General features: G+C 43.4%; 1 long non-coding RNA gene across 1 annotated transcript in view; it reads right to left on the bottom strand.

Moving 5' to 3' along the window:
• Nucleotides 1-20,613, bottom strand: part of LOC128322159 (uncharacterized) — a 29,938-nt gene that overhangs the window by 9,152 nt on the left and 173 nt on the right. The window lies entirely within an intron of this gene.

The following is a 20,613-nucleotide window of genomic DNA, read 5'->3' as shown; positions in this document are numbered from 1 at the left end:
AGGGAATCCTTGGCTGTTGAGCCACTGAGCTGGCTCTCAAGGTGGATTTTCGAGCCGGGCTTGGCTCAGCTCGCCCTTGGACCAGCTCCCCTCTGGTTTGAGCTAGTCGAGGGCAAACCTTCGAGGTGAGCCTACTTAAGACACATCCCTACTTAAGACCTGTGTGTCCTGAGTGAAGGAAGGAAAAACAACAAGAAGACTCATAGGTTTCCAATCTTTAGCAGAGTTGGAGTTTCAAGAACATAAGAAGCTGCCTTCTACTGAGTCCATCTAGCTCAGTATTGTCTACACAGACTGGCAGCGAAGAAGTTGGGGGCTGTTGACTAGGGATCCATAAAGCAGAGTATGTGTTATCATATATCCAAAATATCGAGGATCTGAAGGTTTTAGGAGGCCGAGATAGCAGCCTGACTTAAGGCCTGTTGATAAGCCATTATACAGTCACTATTTCAGGAGACAACAGTGAAGATCTGCTCTCAACACCATCATGAAGGGATCTGAATCAAGCAGGAAGGCGAGACTTGTGGGAAATTTCTGGGAAGGCAATCCTTAATTCTGGACACTATGTCTAAAGCAGTTGTTGCTTTTTTTAACTGACCATTCTTATTTGTGTGATTTTAAAAAGAAAAGAAATACAAATTTGAAGTGAACACAAATTATGCTTCTTGTGTCTTCATTCACTGCTGTAGCAATCACAAGGTAGGATCACACTGCCACTGTTACTGAATCCACTTTATGACTTTAGTTGAAGGGATTACAGCATTTTTGGCATTCAACATTTGGATGTGCTGTTGTGTGGTTTGAGGACTTACAAGATCATTCTACTATTTTCTTAATAATAATGATCATGTGCTTTTTAGAGGCAGAAATACATCGGGGCATATTGAGGAAATTATTGGGGAAGCTGCACCTATTAAATTTCTACATGGATGAATCCCTGTGCAGTCCAATGTCCAGCTGAAAGACCGAGGCAAAGTGTGTCTGCATGGAGCCTCATTTGTAACGCCAACATCATATATGAGACTGTTTAAAGACTTTACAGCTTAAATGGCACAGAAGTTAAGATGGGCACTGTAACTTGCAATTTCCATGCTTTTTAGAGCACAAGTGAAAATGGGAAGCATCAACTCTCATCTTAAACAAAAGATGAGAGTTTTTGAATGACTGAATGTTACATTAGATTCTGCACATTTGTGGCTAGCATTCTGGAGAGACCAGCCAACCAAAGTCAGCTTACTCTTCGTGAAACACTTATTGATGGCTATGGATGATGTGACCAGACTATCTGAGCAAGCAGCATTTTGTTTGGGTCAACTCTTGTGATTGTTCATTGCAAAGTTTTATGGGGTTGCCCTTCATTCAGCGCTAAGACCCTTTGGTGTGTGTCTGTGTGTGTGTCTTTGCTTGGAGAGATTGCATTTCCAAACAGCTCTCTGCCATGGCTGGTACTGTGGGTAGGTGCAAGACAGGTGAAACCAAATTCCTAGGAGGGAATACAGTAATGTGCATGCATGCAGCAGCATCAGTGCACAAAAGCTAATATTAGGAACTGGGAGGAAACTGTTGTTAAATAGGCAAATTTCTTCTGAATGCTTACCATAAAGGCTCATAAATGCCAAGCTGATTCTGAATTGAGTCAAGAAGAGCTTGTCCATCCCTTCAGCATCACCTAAACTCATCCTTAAAAAAGCAACAACCCTACAATGTAGATCAGCTGTACTGTAGAAGCTTCACTCTAGAGCAGTGGTTCCCAACCTGGGGGCCTCCAGATGTTGCTGAACTACAATTCCCATTATTCCCAGCTGATGGAAAATTGTAGCTGGGGCTGATGCGAGTCATAGTTTAGCAACATCTGGAGGCCCCCAGGTTAGGAACCACTGCCCTAGAGGATCTACAGCCCAATCCAGTGCATGCTTACTTGAATGTAAGACCAACTAAGTTCAGTAAGGTTTATTCCTAAATCTGTTTGCATAGAATTACAGCCTCTGGAACATTTGTAGCAGCTCAAGTAGTTAATCTAAAGACATCTGACTTTGTATTCTGAAGCAGTTTTATGTATAATAATTAGATTACCCTCAGAGCAGTGGTTTGAGGATTGCAAGTACCCTTCTTCTCCCATGAGCCCAAAAACATTAAGTAAACCGATGTAACAAAACAGGGAAACAACACAGTATAATATTTTCTTGTCTCCAAAGAAAATATAAATTGAAATCCATTGGCCACATTACACACGACAATCGTTTTCCATTATTTAGAGCAGCCATCTGAGACGTTGCCTCTTTTTTCCATGGTTCTTTGGAGTCCTTGGTGCTGCCTCTTTTCCTTTCTGTTGGAGGATTCATAATCCATGACAAATGTGTTGTAAAAACTGGAGCCTGCTTGGATTCCCTCCTGCTAACGTCAGAGTGAAATATGACATAAGAAGAGCCTTGCTGGATCAGGTCCATGATCTACCTAGTCCACTATCATGGAAGCCCACAAGCAGGGCATGAAGCAGCAGCTCTCCCCTCTTGCTTGCCCACCAGCAACTGCAGCATAGGAAGCTGCCTTGCACTGTTGGTCCGTCTAGCTCAGTATTATCTACACTGACTGGCAGCAGCTCCCCAAGTATTTAGACAGGTGTCTTTCCCAGCCCTCTTTGAAGATGCTAGGGATTGAACCTGGGACATTCTGCATGCAGAGCAGATGCTCTGCCACTGAGCAATGGCTCCATCCCCAGGGACTGGTAAAGTCTCTGAAGTAGTACACTGTCTCTGATCATACAAGTTCTATTTAGCTACCATGGCTGTTGATGGCCTATCCTCCATGCATTTGTCTAAACCCCCTTTTAAAGCTATCTGGGCCAGTGACCATCACCACATCTTGTGGCACTGAATTCCATAAGTTAATTATATGTTGTGTGAAGGAGGACTCTTTTTAATGGTCTATCTGAAATCTACAGCCAATTAATATAATTGGGGATTCAGCACTACAATGATATGGACGTGGGAGGAAAATGACTCTCCAGCCACTTTTTTCCACATGCATACTTTTATAACTACCTATCATGTCCCCCATTAGTCACATTTCTCAACTAAAAAGCTCCAGATGCTTTTAGCCTACATTGATGGGAAGGTGTTTCATCCTCATTCAGGGCTGCTCAACTTTGGCCCTCCTGCAGATGTTGGCCTACAACTCCCATAATCTCTGGCTATTGGCCACTGTGTCTGTGGATCATGGGATTTGTAGTCCAAAACCAGCTGGGGGGCCTAAGTTGAGCAGGCCTGCATCTTGATCATTTTGGTTGCTCTTTTCTCCATCTTTCTTGGTGCTACAATATCCTTTTTGGGATCCAGAAACAAGAATTGTGTCCAATATTCCAAGTGTGACAGTATCATTTATCCGACTTCCATATGTTGCAGAGGACATGGGGAGATGGGAGTATTGCTTTTAGCCACTTCTGGGCTTTACGCTGCTATAAGGGAGAGAGCATAAGGAGTGTTACAACCTTCTTCCCTGCACCAATTTTAAGACAATTAGCATAAGTTCCCGTATCATGCTGTCTCTCTACCTTCCCTAGCCTCATGGCCTCTCAGACCCATTTTTTATGTTATGCTGATGGTGTGGGGGCCATTGCAGTGCTGTTCCTTCTGGCACATCAGCAATCTCTCTCTCAAAATAGGTGACAGACTAGGAAGGTGGAGCTGCAGCGTGGCACACATGCCACACTATTGGCATAAGGTGAGAAGGCAGTCTTTGCACTTGCCTGTCACTGTGTTAGTGTCATCTTCTGCTTCACATACTAAAATGGTACATGTCGTGGCTGTACATGCACAAGGATGCATTGTGCCATGTCCTGGTAGATGTACAAGGATGTATCAGTGCACTGAGAGAGCAACCTCACAGAACTTCTCAAATTAACTGCATTGGTGCTGTAAGTCCCCAATGACCTGTCTTCCAAAGGAAGCCAGAATTTGAAAACTGACATAGTAGTAGAATTCAAGTAGTGCTTCACCCCTGGAATGTCTTACTACGCGGGCAAGTAGGGACCAAATCTAACAGTATGCATCTATGGGCATGCATCTGAGTCTCGTCACAGGGCATTAGGGGTTGGGAGCTAAAGGTCCCCTGATTTGCTTTTTTAAACAAAACAACAGTGTCTCTCAGAATTGCAGCCATTAAAAAGCACACATTGGAATGACTCTGAACATCTCCACATCTACTTTTTCATGAAGTAACTTCACTAGGTCTGAATGAAAACCATTAGGAGAGGGCTATATAAAATAATCCTGGGACACGAGGAAGGTGTGAAAGCTCTATCTTATGTACACATAAAATATGGGGAATGTGGGCTGGGAAAGATTTATGGGGTCAGGTTTAGAGAAAGAGAGTGGATAGAAGGCTGGGATAAGAGCAGGGAGCTGAGAGCAAATAAGAAAATTCAGATTTTATATTGGGAACTAGCTATGCACTATTATTTATATGCCAACTATAACTAGTTGGCATATAAATTAAAAATTGGTAGTGCATGGTAGACCAATATCTCCTTTCCCCCTAGGCCTCTGCAAAACATGTTTTGCAGTTCTCAGATACTGTATTTACTGAACCCAGGATGAGGTTTTCCTGCATTTTAGAATGTGTGTGGGGGGGTCATCTTAAATGTGCAGACCAGGAATCCCTGCTGGGGCAGCCAGCTGTGATCAAGAGTTGCTCTGAGAGTCTGAGTGCAAGCGGATGCAGTCCCTCAGAACCAATGCTCCTCCTTGCCATTCCCCTGAGTCCTGGAGAGTGAGTGTGCACACATGCTTGAATATCATTCCTCCGGCCTGAGCAGGCATTCTTCTCAGGCCCTGCTAGCTCCTCCTTGCCGTGTGGCAGTAGAGCCGGAAATTGGGAGAGACTCATAGGCATACCTACTTTGGAGTAAGTATTGCACTCAGTAGGATACTTTGTTTACTCCTGTGTAAACAAAGAGGAGACCAGGTTTGCATGTGGAAGGTCTTGGATTTGAAGGGTCAGATCAAAACTAAAAAGCTATCAAATCAAATCCATTGATTTCCACAGAGAAAAAGTTTAATGTATATTTAAAGTTACAGTTACAGAGATACTTCATAGAAAAGAAGTTCCAAGTGGGATTTACTTCTGTGTAAACAGTTGCAGAGCTTGGCAAAAACACACTTTCACCAAGCTCTGAAGGCTGTGCTTACTCAAAAGTAAACCCACTAGGCTCTCGCCCTGCCCCGTGCTTTCACCAAGCTCTGCAGCTGCTTACTCAGAAGTAAACCTCAGTCGCTAGCAACAAGTTGTGTTATCCTCTCCTCCTCAGCCTTCCCCACCCTTTGTAATCTGGCTAGCCTCAATGGTCTGGGGTCTGAGAGAGTGCAGGCAGCAGGGGTGGATGCGTGCAATGTGCAGACAGGGATGGAGGAACTGGCTGTGCCCCATGGAGGGCAAGAGGGAGGGCTGGGCTGAGCAAGATGAGTCTAGAGGTGAGGAAACATGCTTGAAGATGCTGCAGGAGGGGTGGGGCCAATATGAATTTGCACCGGGGTGGTGTGTGTGTGTGAGAGAGAGAGAGAGAGAGAGAGTGAGTGAGTGGGGGCACTTCCACTCTCTTCCACCCTTGGAGATTCCAGCACGAGAGCAGCTCTTGCGCTCCTCAGGCATTACCAGGGACTGTGGGGGTGGAAGTATGGTGCACATTGTCCACAGCAGATATTCTTGTACAGACAAGGAGGATGGTGGACCTTTTCAAACTCAGATGACTTCATTTTATTTTGTCTAAAAAGGGACAATTAGATTTGATCTCTCCTCCCCATGCTCTGTTCTCTCTTCTCTGCAGTATTTCCTGCCCTGTCCCCTAATACCATGAAAGTACAAGGTGGCTGTCTTTAGAGTGCCTCTCAAAGGTGGTTTATTCACTGAATCTATAGTAGCTCTTTTTTTCTTTTTTAAAGAGAAGTTCTGGTAAGAACTAGTCTGACTACTTTACTTTCACTATCCCTACAACTGGACTAAATTTGGTCCAAATCGGTTAGGCAGTTCACAAGTTAGCTGACTGTTACCTCAAATGTTCATGTGTCCACCATCTTGGATTGTAATGGATGACATCACCACAAACTACACCTTGGAGGTGTCCCTATGTGTCACTCACTACAACTGTTCAAATCTGTTAGACAGTCCACATCAGCCCACTTGTGCCTCAAATAGTTATGCGCCTGCCATCTTGAATTAGGGTGGATGACTTCATCACAAACTATGCTGTTGAGGTCTCCCTGTGTGTCACTCACTACACCTGTATCAAAATTTGGTTCAAAATGCATAGACGGTCCACAGATCAGCCCACTTGTGCCTCAAATGTTTATGTTTCCGCCCTCTTGAATCAGGGTGGATAACATCATCACAAACTACACCACTGAGTATGTCCTATGAGTCCCTACAGCTGTAGCAAATTTGGTTCAAATCAATATGCAATAAAGATTTTTTACAATAATCTCTGTGTGTGTGTGTGTCCAGTATAAGATTTCCTTTTTTAAGAGGGTTCTCTTAAATTCAGGGTCCTTTTACTTTTTGATCAACACAACCTTTTTTTAGGGGAGTCATCTTAAATTCAGAGTAATCTTAGATTTGGATATTTGTTTGCCCAAAATGAATTTTAATATTAAAACATAATAATAATAATAACAACAACAACAACAACAACAACAACAACAACAACAACAACAACAACCCAATAGATTATAATAAAAAAGCAGGCTGGATGAAAGAGGTCAAAAAATGTCACCAACAAATGCAAGATCTAATAATAATACCAGAATTAATAAGTGAAAGAGCAAAGAAAATTAAAAATTGGACTGTGCCAGGCGACGATGAACTGCATGGCTTTCGGCTTAAACACCTAACAAGCCTTCATAAACAACTATCAAAACAGTTCAATCACATTTTTCAAGGAGGTGATATTGAACAATGTCTAACAACTGGGAAAACTCATCTCATCATGAAAGACCCAGCAAAAGGTGCAGTTCCAAGTAATTATAGACAGATAACCTGTCTGCCAACCATGTTCAAATTATTAACTGGAATAATAGCAGATGAAGTGATGCAACACTTATTAACTAACAAACAGCTTCCAGTCGAACAGAAAGGAAATTGCCCGAACACCAGAGGCACAAAAGACCAGCTGCTGATTGACAAAATGATTTTAGAAAATTGCAAGAGAAGAAAAACCAATCTAAGTGTTGCATGGATTGACTACAAGAAAGCCTTCGATTCATTGCCTCACACATGGATACTAAAATGTTTAGAAACAACTGGTGTCAGCAAAAACATTCAGATATTTATAAAAAAAGCAATGAGCATGTGGCGTACACAGTTAACAATCAATGGCGAGACACTTGGACAGGTTAGCATTAGAAGAGGCATTTTCCAAGGGGACTCACTATCCCCTCAGAATCTTCTGTTCTGAGGCTTTGTTTTTTCTCTCCTCTGCCCTTCGTTCCTTTTTACTGCTAACATTGAACCTGTCAGCAAGGTATTTCAAGGTCGGCACTTGGAGTAGGAGATACAAGTCCGAAGCTCCCGTCTGCTTTCTATGTTTGCTGACTCAGTCTGAGTTAGACTTTAGCTGGTTACAGTGGGAAGAAAGCGGTCAAGAAACAGCCCATGCAATTCAACCACGGAGCCCAACAAACGTGCAAAGCAAGTTTCAAAGCAAGCAAGCAAGCAAGCAAGCTTCAATTTGTCATTACTTGCCAACTGCAGACACTGTAAGTTCTTTGGACTCAGGCTCTCTATCTTCTAACTTGGTGGTGCAGGGTCACACGCAAATCTCAGGTGCACCAGAGCTAGATCTTATACAGCTTAGGCATACCACGGAGAGAAACGGAGCCTCCCAGAAGCTGTTATGCTTAGGGAATGACCTATTAACTTCAACAGAGCAGCCCACACCCAATGCTAAAGGGAGGGAATGGAGATCTCTTCAAGCAACTTCCCATACCTCTCAGAATTCTAACAACAATGAGGGGATGGGTAAACTATCAGCCCCCAAAATTAAGATACCCCAAAAGCCTCAGCCTCAGCAGCCTTCAGAACTATCATCTTGTCGACTGGTAGCGGAAACGCTCAAAGCTGTGTTTGATAGACTCTCATTACTAGAGAGGAAGGTGGACATTGTTAAGACTCTTCTGCATGATCTGTCTAAAGGCCAGACTAAGAGGGAGAGGTCTGATAATGATATTAGTGGGGAGAAGAAGCATGGCTGTGGCTGTGGCATTTATCAGACCTACCACAATTCCCATGTGATTCCAGGAGGTAGAAGCTTAGTTAATAGAATATTACAACCACACCGTATTTCTCTTGTAGTATACCTGAATAGGGTAAACTACAAGTGGTATAATTTCTATGCTATTAGATCCTCACTAAGTCAGCTCCTGAATTGCAGCCTGAGAGATGTAGACCTCAAACGATTTGAGAGGCTACCATCTAACCATTTCCAAAGTAGGTTCATGCTGGATTTCTATTCTTCCCGGATCCCAAATAGGATTTTCCAAAGAAAATCCTGGATTGAAGGTTTTGAGATATTCCCTAATCGTTGTTTTGCCAACACCATCTTGGAGCCCCTAATTTTAAAATCTCCCAGGAAAATACCAGAGCAGCCGGGTGAACGAGGGCACCGTAAACGTGCCGAGACTGAACCTAATGTGTCTGAATTACTTTCGCCCATGGAATCTCACTCAGTTAACTCCCTCTTCATGCAGTTTACAGAGGGAATCAACGTTACAATCGACGAGTTGAACCCTTCGGTAATTAGCATCTCTTCAATGATAGAAGAGCCGTCCGATGCAAGTAACCAGCCTATCTGGAGACAGTCCGAGGAGCCGACAGATAACAAGGCAGACTTTCTTTCTTCCTCACCAGTTATGACTAGTGATCATATGCCTTCCTCACAGGGCCAGAAGGGGGCTGACTTGCAACATGAGCTGGAATTAATCAAGACGGACCTTCCACTTTTGGTACACCTTGCAGAGGTATTTAACCAGCTGGAAACTCCCCCTAAGAAAGATCGGTGGTTTAATTTGTTGGCTGACCCCCACTTTGCAGTTGCTATGCCACTTCTGAAGTCAGGCCAAGACTGCTTTAAAACTCCAGATTTTCCAACTAAAAGCATCACCTCTGAAACCCAAGCTGATATGATGAACCCGAACACTCTTACTGCTCCATTACAAATTCTAGCTTCTCACACAGATCCTAATCCAATGGCTCTGAAGGAAACGCAAGAGAACTCCTCCCTGGAAACAGGTCAAGAAATATTGGCCCAGGAAACTCCCAGGGGTAGAGAGGCTCCATTCAGCCATTGAAGGGAGGCAGATCAGCATGGGCTTGCTCTAGTGTCCTGGAATGTGGGGGGATGGGATGCTAGATCCAAGGACCCCTCATGTTTGAGCCTTTTGGACAGATTTGACATCATATTGATGCAAGAAACCTGGGCACTCTCTGATCTGATACTTAACGGATTTTATGTATTTTCCCTACAGGCCGTTAAGAGTAAGAAAAAGGGCAGACCCAGTGGGGGCCTCGGGACTTTTATCTCAACTAAGTTATGGGCATTATCAAAATGGGTCTCTTCTTTGGATAACATAGCACTGACTGTGGAAGTTGTTCACAATCAGACTGCAGTGCTGATAGTCAACGTATATCTCCCCCCGAAATGCAGGGCCCAGGAAATTAAGGAAATTTGGGGGAAGCTGGAAGGGTACATCGTTGCCCTCACAGAGGAATTTCCCAATGCAAGTATAATTCTGGGAGGTGACTTTAACGCAAGAATGGGCCCCAGTGATGAATTACTTTATGCCCGATATAAGAGAAGTCCCCCTATTTGGGAAGAGTAAGTGCTTCCGTACATGTGCCTCTCTAAGGACAACACCTCAAATTTGGGTGGTTATTGTTTGGCCCAAATGACCTATGGCTTAGATTTATTTGTTTTAAATGGCTCAGGGGACAACGACCACCCGGCAGAGTTGACATTTTGGGCGGGGAGGAGAGCGAGTGCCATTGACTATTTTATTATTTCGAGGTGCCTGGCCCAGTACTCCCCAAGTCTGGAGGTGGTCCCACAAGTGGAAAGTGACCACCACCCAGTTACTCTGCTGTTGCAAATCCCCCTGGGCCCTAAACAGTACGAGTCAGTGCCTTCTATGAAGACAGAGGATAACTGCTGTCGTGTCAGATGGTCCCAGAGTTTGGCTGATAAAATCTCCACTCTTCTCCAGTCGCATCATCTACAGAAGCTGAGCCAAGATATGCTTGATTCCTTGGACCCGGTTCAACTCTTACAAGTCTACAACTCCATCACCTTGGAATTGCAAAAACATCTTATTTCTAAACAGCATGAACCCTCCAATGGACAGTGGAGACCTTCCAAGCCATGGTTTGACCAAGATTGTGTGGAGAGTAGACATCTTCTTTTGGGCAGATTCCAAGCTTACAAGGTAGATCCCACTTCAACATCAGCCCAAGAACTAATGTTACAGAAAAAGCAATATAAACAGCTGATCAGACAGAAAAAGAGGGTCTATATGAAATCCTCTTGGGATCTGTTATTGTATTCAATCCGATCAAGACAACAGTCCCTTTTCTGGAGAACAGTGGCAGGGATTCCGCTCGGAAGACATCTGACGCCCGATGCCCACATCCATCCGGAGCTTTGGGAGAGGCACTTTTGAAAGTTGTACTGGGAGGAAGGGACTTTGCCAGGCCCCTTTACATTCAATGAGGAGCCATTACCTGACTGGCCGCCCGTTACCACAGCAGAAGTTGCTGACCTAATACGCCAACTGAAGCCTGGCAAGGCCCCCAGCGCTGACCTGGTTCCACCGGAGTTGGTTTTGTCCAATGTGGACTGGTGGGCGCCGGTGCTCGCATCGTTGTTTACTGCCATTGATAGCTCAGGGTGCATACCGAAAGATTGGGGCCTGTCCATCATTGTACCTATCTATAAGAAGGGGTGCAGAAGTGAGCCAGGCAACTATAGGCCGATCAGCCTTCTGAGTACAGTTAGCAAACTTTACGCTAAACACCTCTATGGGAAGCTGAGGGATTGGATGGACCAGGATAACATTCTTGCAGAAGAGCAAGCGGGGTTCAGAGAAGGGAGGTCTACTGTTGACCATTGTTTTGTTCTGCACCATCTAGCACAGAAATATGCTCAGTCCTTGCATGTTGCCTTTGTAGATCTTAGGTTTGCCTTTGACTCAATCCCACGGGATAGGCTCTGGGATAAATTGAGAGCTTCCTCCATTGATCGGCGACTCTTAGCTCTAATTAGAGCCCTACACATATCGCCAACCATGAGGGTTAGGTGTAATCCACAGGGAGGATTAACCAGAGCTATTCCAATTGGAAAGGGGGTCCGTCAATGATGTGTGCTGGTGCCCTTGCTGTTTAACTTTTTCGTTAATGATATGGTGACCCATCTAGATAGCTGCGATTTCCATCCCCCCAAGCTAGCTGGAAGAAGTATCTCGGTGTTGCTGTATGCAGACGATGCGGCCATTCTGGCCAGAACCCCAGTCGGTCTAAGGAGGGCCTTGGGGGCACTGGCTGTTTATTGTAAGAGAGAACGGCTGAGTATTAACTACCAGAAAACAAAGGTTCTCTCCTTTGCTAGGAGACCCAAGAGACGGGTATGGAAAATCGATGGACAAAGGATAGAGCAGGTCCAAAATTTTGTATACTTGGGGGTAGCAGTTCACTCATCGGGATCAAGACGGGCCCATGCCTCTCACGTGGCCCAGGCTGCCCAAAACAGCGCCTGAGCTATTTTGCGGTTCTATAGAACCAGGGGAGGGTTTTTTATCCCCGCAGCCTTAAAACTTTTTCAAGTGAAATCATTGGCACAGTTATTGTATGGTGCCCAATTGGGTCCTTACCCAGATCTGTCCCCCTTAGAAGTGGTGCAGTCTAAGTTCTTGAGAGCAGTATTTCAGACACCCAAGTGTATCTCTAATGCGAGGCTCAGATTGGAGGCGGGCCTCATCAAAGTTGAGGCCAGATGTTGGCAAATGGCGCTGTTTTACTGGCTGAGAGTTTTTTCCTCGGACACAGGGCTGAGCCGCTTAGTATTAGAGGATTCTTATCAGTCGCCCTGGAAGTGTGCTCTGAACCAAAAGATGACCACTTTGGGCCTCGATCAGTCTGCCCTGCTTACGCAAAGTTTGGAGACAGCTAGGAAACTCATCAAACAGAGAATTGAGGATATCGAGAGACAAACAGATACAGCAAGGGTACCTGACTTTCAGAGCCAGGATTCAGTCAGATATAGTTTGGCCCCAGCATCCTACCTCACTGTCTTGGAGGTGCCCCCTCTTAGAAGAGTTTTTACCCTGGCAAGATGCAATGCCCTGCCTTCAGCCCTCTTAGAGGGCCGATATAGAGGGATTCCCTATGGGGAGAGGCTCTGCCCATGTAGTGAGGGTCAAGTGGAAACAGTCACCCATGTGCTATTGGAATGTTTGTTCTATAGAGACCTGCGCCGGGATCTTGTTTACCCTTTGATAGCTAAATGCCCAGGTCTTGATTCTCCTCAGATGACTGACAGGCTGTTGGAAGGAAGCAATTCCTGCGCTACCAGACAGGTAGCTAAATTTCGCAGTGCAGCCCTTCGTTTGCGGAAGAACTTAGTAATGGGAAAATAGGCGATGGATCTAAGGCCAGAGCAACTTGTAGCCATAATGTAGCTAGCTGCAGGTGGGCACGCAGGTACTGGTATCACCTGTATATCAGCTGTAAATTTAATGACAATATTTTTCAGAGCTCCTGAATTGTTTAACCCCCCTCAGATTTAGGAGTCGAGAAGGCAATTGGTTGAGTTTTGATTTTGTGTAATAGCCTCATAAGTAGGAAATACTGCTGCCTCTTTTATCTCCAATTATTTTAGTAGTATTTTTAGTATCCTGATCTATGCTGAGGAGGACTTTTTAAAATTTATCTGGTGTTACTGTTTGCAATAGAAGTTTGATTGTCCTCTCTTTTACATTTGTTTTAATCTTATGCTGGTCGCTGACCGAAATAAAGAGATTGATTGATTTTCATGTATGACCTTCCTTGTATCTCTGATGACTTTCTTTTCCCATGAGCAGTTCAGTTTAAAAGAATCCTCATTATCTGTTGTCATTTTTATTCCCAAGTATCTCACTGGTGTTGTTTTGCAAGATGTTTCTACTAATTCTCCTAGCAATTTTTTCTCAGCTTTAGTTAAATTAAGACCCAAAAGTTCCAGTGCAGTCTTGCCAACCTTGTATTCAGAGATTTCAATATGAACACTAATTAATTTCCAATAAACCCTCAAGGAATCACCAGTCTTAATCACAGTCATCACAACGTCATCTGCATAAAATGAGCTTTTGAATTCTCTTCCTTGGCTTTAGCCATGATTTTTTTTGTTCAGATTCCCTTATTGCAATAGCCAAAAGAATTGTTTTCTTTTAAAACTGAGCGTTCTTTAGAGCACCTACATGCCTTTCCATTAAAATAGCTGCTAGACATGAAGAGAAGCAAATCTAATCTCAACTGACAGGTGCTGGATTTCAAAGGCCAGGTATAACTCTGGGGATCCACTCTTCCATGGAGCACACAGAGGTTAAAGGCATCTCTGTAACACAAGTGGTTTACACTGACTGAATATTGCTGATGCTTGCAGCAGCAAAATGCACTTCACTTGACTGGGTTCCCAAGTCCATCTCTAACCTCCTGCTCTAATTCTATACATACTCACAGAATAGTATACTTCAGTGCACATCAGTGTTGCACATACCAGATTCCATAGCAGCAATCTACCATGTGCTGCTGCTGCTGAGCAGCCTCCATTCCTGAAACAAATTATAGATATTTCAAGGAAGCAAGGATGAGAAGTAATGGGGGGTTTCAGCTACCCTGATAGCTGTTGAGAGACAAACTCCACTAAGCATCAAATTACCAATGAATTCCTGACATGCCTTCCTGACAACTTCTTCTTTTAGAAGGTGGAGGAAGGCACAAGGGGAATCCTTGACTCAATGCTAACAACCTGGAAGAGTTGGTCAATGAGATTGGCTGGAACGTTGGGGGAAGTGGTGGTTAATGCTGAAACTCTTGATCTAATGGACAGTTAAAGGTGATTGTATTCAAACATGTACCATGGATTTCAGGAAAGCTGATTTTTACAAACTCAACAACAAGTGGGATCCCATGACTAATGGGAAAATGAGCCTAATAAGGATGGGTGTTCCTTAGGGAATTACTATAGATACAGTAGCAAACAGTTCCAATGAGAGACACCTAAAATAGACAATTTGGCTACACAAAAAGATTTCTAATGAGATGATTTTTTAAAAAGCAACATGTATGAGAAATGAAAGGGACAGGTCATGAATGATGAGTAGCTGGATTACAGTTCAGGCTTGATAAGGAGTTGGTCAGGAAATGCCTAGCTGTCTTAAATGTGTTCAAGTCCAATTCAAGATGCTGATTGTTACCATTAAAGCCCTACACAACTTAGAACTGAGTTACTGAAAGACTGCCTTCCCCAATATGTATCTGCCTGTCTCTTAGGTTTGAACAGCTGGCCCTGCAGTCTGGCCTGTATGCCAACACAGCTTTGACTTGTCGGGACCAGGGACAGGGCCTTCTCAGTCATGGCACTGTATTTATGGAATTCTCTACCCAAGGAGCTCCAACAGGCTCCCAAGTTGGTAATCATTAACTGCCCACAAAATTCATCTCTTTTCAATTGGCTTTTAACGGCAATTAATATTTTAAGCAGGCTTTATACCATTTTTAATGGACTTTCTGAAGGAAAGAAGATTTATGAGATCACTATGTGTATGTCCTCTAGTATCATTTGCATTTACAGCCATTACAAACCTAATTTGCAGCACATGGGAGGGGGTCCTAGAGGAACCTTGTTTTTGCCTATCAGCCAAGTTGGTTCAAGATAGCAGGCACTATAGGCAGCACCCCTTTGTACCTTATGTGCTGATAGTTGGATATAAACCCAATCCTCAGCACATGAGAGGGGGTCCTTGGCAAGAGTCATCATGTTTAAGGAAGTGGAAAGCAGGCTCAATCAGTTCTACTTAGAATTACTTGTATTCTGTTGTATTTGTTTGTTGGTAACTTTTTCTTATATTTGATTTCTTGATATTGTGTTCTGCTTTATGTAAACTGCTTTGTATACAATTGTTTTTACAAAAGTGGTTTAGAAATATAGTGAACAGACAAAAAAAGCAAGGTGTCAAGACCAGATGAACTACATAGAGTACTAAAATAACTGACTGATGTACTCTCAGAATCTCTTTCTATCCTCTTTGAGAAATTTTGGAGTGGATGAGGTGTCACAAGACTGAAGACAAATTAATATCCCCATCTTTAAAAAGGTGGGGAGGAGAAGGATCTGGGAAACTATAGACTGATCAGTCTGACTTCGGAATCAGGGAAGATATCAGAACAGAGAATAACAGTTTATCTGTACTCATATTGTTATCAATGCAGTAATCTTTTCTATTTTTATGATTGGACTACTATCTTTGTGCTTTGTGGGCATGCTGCGGGCATAAATTATCTTGATTTCAGTAACATTTTTGACAATGTTCCCCATGATATTTTGGTTACCAAACTGGTCTGTTGTGGACTAGATGATAATACCATCAGGTGGATTCACAACTGCTTTGAAAAGTGTACTGAAAGAGTGCTCATCTGTGGCTCATCACACTGGAGGGAGGTTTTGAGTGGGGAGGCATAGGGCTTTTTGGAGGGAATCTTCATAAAATCTATCTATATATATTTCTCTAAGGTGTACCGGTCACTAATCCCATGCATGGCAGCTCTCGCAAGAGTTCACGAGCGAGCTGCTGGCAGGGGGAGAGGAAAGCGGTGGTGCCAGTGAACAGGCTTGCAGGAGAGGCGGGAAAGATGGCGAGGGGTGGGAGGAGAAATCCGCGGCAGTGGGTGGCCAGGTGGGTGGGGGAAGAAAATGGTAGCAGCAGGCGGGGGAAGAAACGGTAGCAGTGGGGAGGGGCAGAACTAGAGGTGCAGGTGCTCTTTGTAGTTTGTAAATAATGCAGAACTGGGAGAGCTAACACCTCAGAACTCAGGAATGAAATGCAAAATGGCCTCAATAGAATGGAAAACTGGGCTGTCACTAACAAAATGAAATCCAGCAGAGACAAATGCAAAGTTCTGCATATAGGCACAAAAATCAATCAATCAATCAATCAGATGAATTGAGAATAGCTCAACTCATAGCACTCCAATGATGCTGCAACAGGGCAAAGATCAGGCATTTCCCAAAATAGCCCCACCCCAGCCCCAGCCAATTTCCTGGCACACCGTGCTTCTCACAGACAGCTGGCCTGATGATAGTTTGAATCCTTACAGGAGAGGGCTTAATGGAATTCTCCTCTCTGCTTGGTGATGTCAGTAGTGCATGTCAACTTTCTTTCTCGGTGCTAATTCTTTATTTACTCACCAGTTGGAAGGCTGAATTTATCTATAGTAGTTGTATAATCCAAGGGGAAAGAATTGTGGTATGCAAGACAAGGCAATGGAGTGGAATCAGGAATATTAATAGTTTAATGAAACAGATATTATGTACAGATAGGCAAATGCAGACTGTTTTTCAGTGCTCTTGCTGCTGGTTGTTTGTCAGCCCTGCCTCTACTCCCGGGCTGGAATATAAGTAACTAAAGCCCTATTCAAAAGCTGGCCTGGATCAAGGAATGGATTAACCCAAAACACCACAGTCTACAAAATTGGTATTAAATATTTATGAGGACAAACCATTCATGAGCCCCTGGTGGCGCAGTGGTAAAACTGCCGCCCTGTAACCAGAAGGTTACAAGTTCGATCCTGACCAGGGGCTCAAGGTTGACTCAGCCTTCCATCCTTCCGAGGTCGGTAAAATGAGTACCCAGAATGTTGGGGGGGCAATATGCTAAATCATTGTAAACCGCTTAGAGAGCTCTGGCTATAAAGCGGTATATAAATGTAAGTGCTATTGCTATTGCTATTAGTATCTACTGGATACTTGACCAAACAACACTTTACTTCTTTGGACTCAACTCACTGCCTCACCTTTCTGTCAACATAAATTGTAAAACGCCCTGAGCCATTTTTGGAGGGGTGGTATATAAATCAAATAAAGAAAAATATATATACAAGAAATAACCACAAGCCTAGACAAAAGGTCAATTAAATGACAAGACAATCATGTTTATTTGATCATGTGTCTGCCCAGTTCACATATCAGCACATATCTGCTTTTAATGTTAGCAGTAGATTAATGTTAATCTGCTTTTAATAAACGGTAAGGGAAGCCTGAACCCTCCCTCTCCCTCATCTTTTCTTCTTGTGGTTCCTCACCCCAGACACTTTTGTCTCCACCAAACCATGCTTATTTCCTTCTGATATTGGTGCCAGGCTTGGTGAAAAAGATGTTTGGGTGGTAGTATGGGGGAGGGGAGGGGAGGAATTCATGGGTGGCTGATCATGGGGAGTGGGGGGGGGATTCAGCTCCCCTCACATTTGTGCTCCTTTTGATGTTAAAACGAGACACCCTCCATTTTGTATGTGAATAAGGCAGACATGTGGCTGCTGCTGTCAGGGCTAAACTGGCCCCCAAACAAATGCATAGTCATAGTGCTGCCAAACTAAAAGCCAACAGATGCTGTGAACAAAGACAAGAGTTTTATTATTATTATGATCCTACAGCTATGATTTTTTTTTTTTGCACAGATAGGAGTCAAAGTCTACTTTTAATTTCCTCCAAAATATGAGGCTGTTTTAAAATGACCGCTGATGCTGATAACAGTGTTGTGAAAATAAAGTGAGTAGATTAGCCATCATTCCAATCTTTCATTTCTTTCTTTTGTGTTATCTACACCTACACTTTTCAGCCTTAATGGTCCAGCTATAATCAAATATTTGTTTTGCTAAACATTTTAGAACTGTGCTTGGGTTGGCTAATTTCAGAAGTGACATGTGCACATTCAAAGTCAGATTAAAGTAATTAAAAGTCCTATTTTTAATAGCATTTATATAGTACTTTAGAGTGTTCAAACATCTAATATACGACTGTGTAAGGAAGATCTTATACGACTGTGTAAGGAAGATTATCCCCATACAACAGATGAGGCTGAAACAGAGTGGTTTATCTTAAGCTACCAGGGACTTTTACTCACAGCAGGTTTTACCGCGAGTTTATGGGGAGGCTTTACTACAAACTTGAAGTTGTCCCCAAAAACTGCCATAAATAGTGGATATTTTTACCCTGGATATAAATTGGGCTACGCTCTAACACTCAGTGAAAAACCTGAAGTGTGTGTGAACTGCTCCCGGATAACTCGCAGGGACTTCGGGGTAAATCTAGCCGATATGTGAATGCACCCACTCCATTCACATTATACAGAAACAGTTACAGCAGCACATGGTTGTATGGATGTTGCGCCAGTAGTACCTCATGCACATAAACATGCACACAAGCTCTTAAAATGTGAGGATATCTATGCTTAATTAGATGCTGTATGGACCATGGGGGGGGGGCAACACGATTGCTCTTAGTTTAAAGAAATATTGTAGGTGCTGTGTATATCAATTGCTGGAATTTGCCCCCACAGATGTCCACCAAAAACTGGCTGCAGCTCACATTGGGTTTAGCTTGGCACCAACTTCTGGTGGGAAAGAGGGCGCTCTCAAGGCATCCATTGCCACCAGGAAGCATGGGAACTATACATTTCAATATCCCTTTGCTCACTTGATTGAGCCAGGAGGCACTATGGGGGAGGCTCACTAACATGTTAATTGAACCAATGGGAGGACCTCACTATGAGGCAGAACTTGTTATTTTTGACTGGAAGAAGATTCACCCAGTTAACGATGAAGATTCACCCAGGATTAGCTCTACCTCTGACAGGGCCCCCAGGTTCATGGAATTGATTGATTGATTAAGTGCCATCAAGTCAGTGTTGACTTTTAGCGACCACAGCGATAGAATCTCTCCTGGATGATCTGTCTTCAACTTGGCCTTTAAGGTCTCTCAGTGGTGCATTAATTGCTGTCGTAATCGAGTCTATCAACCTTGCTGCTAGTTGTCCTCTTCTTCTCTTTCCAGAGGCGTATCTAGGGAAAATAGCGCCTAGGGCAAGCACTGAAATTGCGCCCTTATCCAAACAGGAATGATGGGACTTGTAGTCAACAATATCTGGAAATCCCTGTTAAAAGGAACACTGTACCATCTAGGCATGGTTGTTGATCAAAACCTGAAAACATGAGCCATCTCTGTAAAAGACTTAGAACAACAGTCAGGAGTTATGTGAGGATTCCAAGTGTCATTTTCTCTGTCTCATATCATGCTTTTTAAAAAACATGACTTTGTCCTAGACTAGAGGATCACCTACCCAAATAGCCACTAGCAAAATAGGGGAAGAAGGTGGTGGTGGTGGTGGTGGTGGTGGTGTGTGTGTGTGTCTATAAACCAGTGAATGATTCCTGCCAGCCTTTGTCTTATGATGACTGTTGGCTCATGATGGGGTATATGTGCATTCACCACACCAGTGCTTACTTTGACACCAGGAGGGAGGAGGATACATTAGTTTGCCACACTAGATAGAGGAATTTTCAACAGGATCAGACAGCCAAGTTCTGCCAGGGCCAAAACCAGCCCCTGCCAGACTAAGAAATCGTTGTAATTTGCCCCTTCCCATCACAAGCAGAGTGCTTTTCTTTTATTATTGATTCTAAATCTCAGATATCCCACTCATGGATGGAAAATTCAAGGTCAGTTTACAAGAGACACATTTTCTACATGGAAGTTTCTTCTGTGCAGGTGCTGTGCAGAAACCCATGTGTAGTGACCGCCAGGGGCATAGCAAGGTTGGAATGGGCCAAGATGGGCCACCAGCCCCTCAAAGTCCAGGGCCTCCACGCACCCCAGGCCCCCAAGGATTTAAGTCTGATATTTCAAATTAAGTATGCTGCCTGGAAATACATTTCACTGAATACACACACAGACACTTCACAATATATAGTGATATACATTGAGTATTATATATTTGTGCTACTTTTAATACCTAGAACACACCAGAAACACTAATTATTAAAATGGCCTCCTCGCTGCAGATTAGCAAAGGAGACTTTCAACCATGCAGGGTGAGCCTATGTTTGTTTTCTCAGAATTCTTGAACAAATTCAGTAAAGTTTGATTCCAGGAGGTTTTTCACATGAGGCTTTTAAAGCCCTTTAACACACATCTCCTCTGGAATGGAGGTGCTGCATTCACATGTTGGCCAGATATACCCTGAAGTCCTGTGAGTTATTGGAGAGCAGTTCACACACAAATAAAATAAAATAAAATAAAAGCACAACACATGCTTCACAGTTCTCACTCAGATCTTCTGGGTTGCAAAACAACTTGAACATAAGTGCATTTATACATAAATGAATGAATATAATATTGTTTGTTCCAGAAGTTTTTGTAATTTTCTGCCATGAAACAAGCAACAGGCCTTTTTAGATAGTAAAAAGCCAGAAATTTAAAGCCAGAAATTTTTCAATCTGTTCTAAATTAAATATTCAGAGACTTCTCAGTCTCTCCCCACCCCCCAT

The sequence above is a fragment of the Hemicordylus capensis genome, chromosome 4 (genome assembly GCF_027244095.1).
Source record: "Hemicordylus capensis ecotype Gifberg chromosome 4, rHemCap1.1.pri, whole genome shotgun sequence".
Lineage (NCBI taxonomy): Eukaryota > Metazoa > Chordata > Lepidosauria > Squamata > Cordylidae > Hemicordylus > Hemicordylus capensis.
The sequence above is the reverse complement of the archived record's forward strand: the minus strand, read 5'-3'. Positions and strand labels throughout refer to the sequence as shown.